The following is an 8,495-nucleotide window of genomic DNA, read 5'->3' as shown; positions in this document are numbered from 1 at the left end:
TAATCTCAAAATTTCCAAAAATCTTAAAATCTTAAAATTTTCAAAAATCTCAGAATTCTTAGAAATAACAGAATTCTAAGAAATCTCAGAAAACTCAGAAAACTCAGAAATATCAGAAATCTCACATATATCAGAATTTTCAAAAATCTCAAAAATTTCAGAATTATCAAAAATCTCAAATTTCTTAAAAATCTCATATTTTTCGAAAATCTCAAAAATTTCAAAAACTTCAGAATTCTTAGCAATCGCAAGTTTCTCATAAATCTCAGAAGTCTCAGAAATCGCTGAAAGCTGAGAAATCTCAGAAACCTCAGAATTCACAGTAAATCTCAGAATTTTCAAAATTATCAGAATTATTTGAAATCTCAGAAATCTAACGATTTATAAAAGTCTCAGGGAACTCGGAAATCCCAGCAAACTCAAAAATATCAGAATTCTTAGAAATCTCAGAATTCTCAGAAATCTCAGAATTTTTAGATATCTCAGACATCTCAAAATTTCCAAGAATCCCAGAATTCTCATAACTCTCAGAAATCTCAGAAATCCAAAGATTTTTTTATAAATCTCGGGACTCTTAGAAATCTCAGAAACTTCAGAACTCTCAGAAATCTCAGAAATATCAGAAATATCATAAATGTCATAAATCTCAGACAACTAAGCAATCTAAGAAATTTCAAAAATCTCGGAATTCTCAAAAATCTCAGAATTTTTAGATATCTCAGAAATCTCAGAATTCTCAAAAACCTCCGAAATCTTAGAAATTTAATAAATTTCAGAAACATCTTAAACTTAAGAAATCGCAGAATTCTCAGGAATCTCACAATTTTTAAAAAACACAGAAATCTCGAAAAATTTCAAAAATCTCAGAATTCTCAGAAATCTCAGAATTTTCAAAAATCTCAGAAAGCTCAGAAATCTCAGAAATCTCACAATTTTTCAAAATTTGAGGAATCTCAGAAATCTCAGAAATTTTAAAAATATCAGAATTCTCAGAAATCTTAGAAAATCTCAAATATCTCAGAATTCTTTTAAATATCAGAAATCTTAGAATTCTCAGATATCTCTGATTTATCAGAAATCTCAGAAATCTCAGAACTTTCAGAATTAACAGAAAACCCAGAAATCTCGAAAATCTCAAAAATCTCAGAAATCTCAGAAATCTCAGAATTTTCAGAAATCTCAGAAAACTTATTAGTCTCAGAAATCTCACAATTTTTCAAAATTTAAGGAATCTCAGAAATTTCAGAATTTTCAAAGATCTCAGAATTCTCAGAAAAGTCAGAATTTTGAAAAACCTTATTTATCTCAGAAATATCAGAATTTTCAAAATTCTCAGAATTTTTAGATATCTCAAAAATCTCAGAATTCTTAGAATTCTAGGAATTTTCAAAAATTTCAGAAATTTCAGAAATTTCAGAAATATAAAAAAGCTTACAAATTTAAGAAATCTTGGAAATACCAGATATATCAGAAATTTCAAAGATCTCAGAATTTTAAGATATCTCAGAAATCAAAATTTTCCAAAAATCTCAGAATTTAAAATAATCTCAGAATTCTTAGAATTCTCAGATTTTTCAAAAATCTCAGAAATCTAAGAAATCTCAGGAATCTCAGAAATCTCAGAATTTGGGAATTCGAAGATATCTCAAATAAATCTCATTTATCTCAGAAATCTCAGATATCAAAGCAATTTCAAAAATCTCAGAATTCTCAAAAATCTCAGAATTTTAAGATTTCCAGAAATCTTAGAAATCTTAAAATTTGCAGAAATCTAAGAAATCTCAGAAATCTGGGAAATCTCAGAAATTTCAAAAACCTCAGAATGCTTAGAAATCTAAGAAATCTCACAATTTTTTAAATTTCAGAAATCTCAGAAATCTCAGAGACTTCGAAAATATCAGAATTCTCAGAAATCTCAGATATTCCAACAATCTCAGAATTTTTAGAAATGTCAGAATTCTTAGAAATTTCGAAAATCTCATATATTTCAGAAATCTCAGAAATCTCTGAGTTTTAAAAAATTTCGAAAATCTTTGAATTTTCAAAAATCTCCGAATTCTAAGAATTCTCAGAATTTTCAAAAATATAATAAGTCTTAAAAATCTCAGAATTTTGAGATATATAAGAAATTTCAAAAATCTCAGAATTTTTAAATATCTTAAGAATCCTCAGGAAGCTGAGAAATCTCAGAAATCTCAGAAATATCAGATATCTCAGAAATCTCAGAAACCTTAGAAATTTCAAAAATCTCAGAACTTATAGATATCTCAGAAATCTTGGAAGTCTGAGAAATTTCAGAAATTTCAGCAATCTCTGAAAATGAAAAAATCTCAGAAATCTCAGGAATCTCAGAATTTTTTTTAATCGCAGAATTCTCAGAAATCTCAGAAATTAACAAATCTCAAAATTCTCAGAAATTTTCAAAATTCTTTGAAATTTCAGAATTCGCTAACATTTAAAAACTCTCAGAATTTTCAGAAATTTTAGAAATTTTAAAAAAATTAGAATTCTCAGAAATCTCAGCATTTTCAAAAATCTCAGAAATCCTACAAATGTAAGAATTCTTACAAATCTCAGTAATCTCAGATATTTCAGAAATCTCAAAAATCTCAGAATTTTCAAAAATTTCTAAATTCTCAGAATTTAAAAAATTTCTCAATTCTCAGAATTTAAAAAAAATTTCCGATTTCTAAGAATTCTCAAAATTTTCAAAAATCTTAAAATAATATATATTCACATAACACAAGCGGTGTTGAAATACAGCACTGGACCGTCATTATTAATTATAAATAAAAAAATTAAAAAACACTCAGAGTTTTCAGAAATCTCAGAAATTTCAAAACTATCAGAATTCTCAGAAATTTCAAAATTTTCAAAAATCTCAGAATTCTTACAAATCTCAGAACTTTCAGATATATCAGAAATCTCAGAAATCTCAGAATTTTCAAAAACCTCCAAAATCTCAGAATTTAACAAAATTTTCCGATTTCTAAGAATTCTCAGAATTTTCAATAATCTTAAATGTCTCAGAAATCTCAGAAATGTGAGAGATCTAAGAAATATCAAAATTTCCAAAAATCTCAGAATCTCAGAATTCTCAAAAATCTCGGAATTTTTAAATATCTCAGAATTCTCAGATATATCAGAAATCTCAGTAATGCCAAAAATCTCATAAACTTCAGAAATCTAAGAAATCTTAGAAATTTCAGAAATATCTGAAACTTAAAAATTCTCAGAATTCTCGGAAATTTCACAATTTTTCAAAATCTCAGAAATCTCAGAAAGTTCAAAAATAAAAAAAATTGTAGGAAATCAGAAATCTCACAAATATCAGAAATTTCAAATATCTCGAAAAATTCAGAATTTTCAAGAAAATTTCAGAAAAATCACATATTTCTTAGAAATCGCAGATTTTTCAAAAATCTTAAAAAATTTCAAAAACTTCAGAATTCTTAGAAATCGCAAGTTTCTCATAAATATCAATAGTCTCAGAAATCTCAGAAAGCTCAGAAATCTCAGAAATCTCAGAAACCTCAGAATTATCAGTAAATCTCAGAATTTTCAAAATTATCAGTATGATTTGAAATCTCAGAAATCTCACAATTTTAAAAAGTCTCAGGAAACTCAGAAATTCCAGCAATTTCAAAATTATCAGAATTCTTAGAAATCTCAGAATTCTCAAAAATCTCAGAATTTTGATATACATCAGAAATCTCAAAAATTCCAAGAATCTCAGAATTCTCATAAATCTCAGACATCTCAGAAATCTCAGAAATCCAAGAATTTTTAAAAATATCGGAATTTTTAAATATCTTAGAATTCTCAGATATATCTGAAATCTCAGTAATGCCAAAAATCTCAGAATTCTCAAATATCTCAGAATTTTTAGAAATCTCAGAAATCTCATAAACTTCAAAAAACTAAGAAATCTTAGAAATTTGAGAAATATCTGAAACTTAAAAAATCTCAGAATTCTCAGAAATTTAACAAATTTTAAAAATTTCAGAAATCTAGAAATTTCAAAAATAACAAAAATTGTCTGAAATCAGAAATCTAACAAATATCAGATTTTTCCAAAATCTCAAAAAATTCAGAATTTTCAAAAATCTCAAATTTATTAGAAATTTCAGATTTTTCGAAAATCTTAGGAATTTCAAAAACTTCAGAATTCTTAGAAATCGCAAGTTTCTCATAAATCTCAATAGTCTCAGAAATCTCAGAAAGCTTAGACATCTCAGAAATCTCAAAAACCTCAGAATTCTCAGTAAATCTCAGAATTTTCAAAATTATCAGAATTATTTGAAATCTCAGAAATCTCACAATTTTATAAAGTCTCAGAAAACTCAGAAATCCCAGCAATTTCAAAAATATCAGAATTTTTAGAAATCTCAGAATTCTCAGAAATCTCAGAATTTTGATATATCTCAGAAATCTCAAAATTTCAAAGAATCTCAGAATTCTCATAAATCTCAGAAATCTCAGAAATCTCAGAAATCCAAGAATTTTTAAAAATCTCGGAATTTTAGAAATCTGAGAAATCTCAAAAATATCAGAAATCTCACAAATGTCATAAATCTCAGAAATCTCAGCGATCTAAAAAATTTCAAAAATCTCAGAATTCTCAGAAATCTCACAATTTTTAAAAATCTCAGAAATCTCAGAAATCTCACAAATTTCAAAAATATTAAAATATTATTAAACTATTGAGATGTCAGAAATCTCAGAATTTTCAAGAATTTCAGAATTCTTAGACATAATAGAATCCTAGGAAGCCTCAAAAAACTCAGAAAACTCAGAAATATAAGAAATCTCACAAATATCAGAATTTTCAAATATATCAAAAATATCATAATTTTGAAAAAAATCAAAATTCTATGAAATCTCAGATTTTTCGAAAATCTCAAAAATTTCAAAAATTTCAGAATTATCAGAAATCGAAAAATTTTCAAAAATCGAAGAATTCTCATAAATCTCATAAGTCTCAGAAATCTCCGAAATCTCAAAAATGTCAAAAACTTCAGAAATCTAAGAAATCTCAGATACCTCAGAAATTTTAACAATCTCAGAATTCTCAGAAATTTTCAAAAATTTCTAAAATTTCCGAATTAAAAAAAATCGCAGTATTCTTAGAGTTCTCAGAATTTTTTAAAATCTTAGAACTCATAGAAATCTTAGAATTTTGAGAAATCTCAACAATCTCAAAATTTTCAAAAATCTCAAAATCTCAGAATTTTCAAAACTCTCAGAATTTTAAGATATCTCAGAAATCTCTAAACTATCAGTAATTTCAGAAATCTCATAAATCTCAGAAACCTTAGAAATTTAAAAAATCTTAGAAATCTCAAAAATCTCAGAATTTTTAGATATCTTAGAAATCTCAGCAATGTCAATAACTTCAGAAATCTAAGAAATCTCAGAAATCTAAGATATCTCAGAAATTTCAAAAATCTCAGAATTTTAACAAATGTCAGAATTCCTTAAAATCTCCGAACTCTCAGAAATCACAGAATTTTTATAATCTCAGCAATCTCAGATATATCAGAAATCTCAGAAATGTAAAAAATCTTAGAAATCTCAGAAATCTTAGAAATTACAAAAATCTCAGAATTCTCAAAAATCTCAGAATTTTTAGAAATCTCAAAAATCTCAAAATTTTAGAAATCTGAAAAACTTCAGAAATCGAAGAAAACTTAGAAATTTCAAAAATATCTGAAACTATAAAATCGCAGAATTCTCAGAAATCTCACAATTTTTAAAAATCTCAGAAATCTCAGAAATTTCAGAAATTTCAAAACTATCAAAAAATTTCAGATATCTCAGAATTTTCGAAAATTTCAGAATTCTTAGAAATATCGGAATTCGAAGATATCTCAGAAAACTCAGAAATATCAGAAATCTGGAAAATATCAGAATTTTCAAAAATCTCAAAAATTTCAAAATTTTCAATAATCTCAAAATTCTTAGAAATCTCAGATTTTTCGAAAATCTTAAAAATTTCAAAAACTTCAGAATTCTTGGAAATCGTTATATTTTCAAAAATCGCAGATTTCTCAGAAATCTCAGAAGTCACAGAAATCTCAGAAATCTCAGTAATCTCAGAGATCCAAGAATTTTTAAAAATCTCGGAATTCTGAGAAATCTCAGAAATCTCAGAAATCTCAGCAATCTAAGATATTTCAAAAATCTCAGAATTCTCAAAAATCTCACAAATTTTAGATATCTCAGAAATCTCAGAAATCTCAAAAACTACAGAAATCTAAGAAATCATAGAAATTTCAGAAATATCTGAAACTTAAAAAATTTCAGCATTCTCAGAAATCTCAAAATTTTTAAAAATCTCAGAAATCTCAAAAATTTCAAAAATATCAAAAATTGTCAGAAATCTCAGAATTTTCAAATATTTCAGAATTCTTCGAAATAACAGAATTCTAAGAAACCTCAAAAAATTCTTCCCCAGGCCTGGATCAGATCAACAGCAAACTGCTGCAAAATCTTCCCGACATGGGAAAGAAACGTCTGTTAAGAATCTTCAACGATATGTTGGAGTTCAACAGCGTCCCGCAAAAATGGAGGGAAGTGAAAGTTGTCACTATTTTGAAGCCTAACAAACCGCCATCAAGACACGATTCATATCGGCCAATATCGTTACTTTCGTGTCCGAGGAAACTCCTTGAAAGGATGATTCTCTTGCGGTTAGAAGAATGGTTGGAAACCAACAACCTTCTCTCAAGTACTCAGTTTGGTTTTCGTAAAGCCAGGGGTACTTATGACTGTTTAGCACTTTTGGTGACTGAAATAGAGCTTGCCCGTGCACGCAAGCAGAACATGGGGTCTATCTTCCTTGACATACAGGGGGCATTTGACTCAGTTTCTCCATACAAACTGAGTCAAAAGTTAGAAAATGCGGGCCTGGGACCAAAGTTGAATAACTTGTTATTCAACCTTTTGTCGGAAAAAGCTATGAATTTCAACAATGGTCACGTGCAGTTAAAACGGACCAGTTTCCATAGCCTAGCACAAGGGTCCTGCTTGAGCCCACTGTTATATAACTTTTATGTTAGTGAGATAGACTCTTGTCTAGCGCCAAACTGCAGTCTTAGACAATTGGCAGACGACGGCGTTATATCTTTTGCAAAAAGAGACGCCGATTAAATACAACTGGCTTTACAATCCACTCTGGATCATCTTTCCGAGTGGTCTGAAAACCTTGGTATCAAGTTCTCTGCTACGAAAACTGAGATGGTAGTCTTTTCTCTTTTTAGCGACACGGGAAAAAACAGGGAGAAAAGGCTATATGATCAGAAAATTGATGTCTTTCTGTATGGTGAAAAGATATCAACTACCGACAATTTTCGATACCTTGGTGTATGGTTTAATTCAAGGCTAAACTGGAGTACACACTTCACCCGTCTGGTGCAAAAATGCAGTAAAAGAATCAACTTTCTAAGGACAGTTAAGGATTCTGGTGGGGCGCACATCCATCAGACGTCCTGAGACTGTATAAGACAACGGTACTATCCGTGTTGGAATATGGAAGCATATAATTATGTTACACGCGTAGTCAACGTTGACTTTCATACGTTCGTTCGCTTCGATCAACGGAAACAAATTCTTCACTACGGAAGTTGGATGTCTCAACAAGTATCATCCGTGCTTCAGAATCCAGCCCCAATGGAACGATCGCGTTAGTCATCGGCCAACGGACAATCTTCTCCCCTACGGAACCAGATGCATTCCTGAGAGTCCGATTCTCCTTCAACAGTTCAACGGAAGCAAACTCCTTTCTGCAGATTGGCGATCGTCCAGCAGCCCGTTCCCCACGATAAGAATGCCTGATTATAATTTGTCCCTTCGCGATAGGTATAAAAGAACAGGGAACATAGAGCTTAGGGCCTCATTTTCGTTTCTAGTTTTGTCATAGTTAGGAAGTGGGACCACGTGGTGCCATTTGTAATCATTAAAAATTATTTTTTTATTGTGAACTTGTGACCAACCACATAATTGGCGCAGCCGTCCGGAGTAAATCAAGTGAATTAGTTGTGTAAAAAGTGGTTTAGTTTGAGACCAATAATCTCAAAACATAGTGATCCCGCAAAAGTGATACACGGTATTAAGTGCATCCGCAAGCATAAAAGACGATTGCGTCGCTGAGGATTTGAGGATCTCCCACATTACTATCCGCCTGGAGTACCAGCATCGTTGATTCACGAACCCGGCACACGACTACAAAATCGTAAGTATTTTCAATTCTCTTTTATTTAAAAAGTGAAATTGTGATTACTTACGTCCCTTTGGAAATCCGCTTTTAACGATTTCTGAGGTAGAGAAAGAACACACTTCTAGAAAGGTGTTGTTTCTATTCGAAGGGAGTACTACAAGATAGGGCCCTCGAAAACAAATCGCGAGTGAAAGTGTTGTTTAAGTGAAAGTGTATACGCATTGAAACTTAATCATTTTTCGCTAACGTCCTTGATAGGCACTACGAGATAGACCGT

The 8,495-nt window shown here is 29.9% G+C and overlaps 1 long non-coding RNA gene across 1 annotated transcript in view; it reads right to left on the bottom strand.

Annotated features, from left to right (window-relative positions):
• Positions 1 to 7,310: 7,310 nt before the first annotated feature.
• The window catches only part of LOC126563702 (uncharacterized), a 46,256-nt gene continuing 45,071 nt past the window's right edge, over positions 7,311 to 8,495 (bottom strand). Inside the window, exon 2 of the long non-coding RNA XR_007607074.1 lies at positions 7,311 to 7,359. This is a non-coding gene — a long non-coding RNA (uncharacterized LOC126563702). The remainder of the gene's footprint in view (positions 7,360 to 8,495) is intronic.

Source organism: Anopheles maculipalpis, chromosome 3RL (assembly GCF_943734695.1).
Source record: "Anopheles maculipalpis chromosome 3RL, idAnoMacuDA_375_x, whole genome shotgun sequence".
Classification (NCBI taxonomy): domain Eukaryota; kingdom Metazoa; phylum Arthropoda; class Insecta; order Diptera; family Culicidae; genus Anopheles; species Anopheles maculipalpis.
This window is presented reverse-complemented; position numbering and strand designations above follow the sequence as displayed.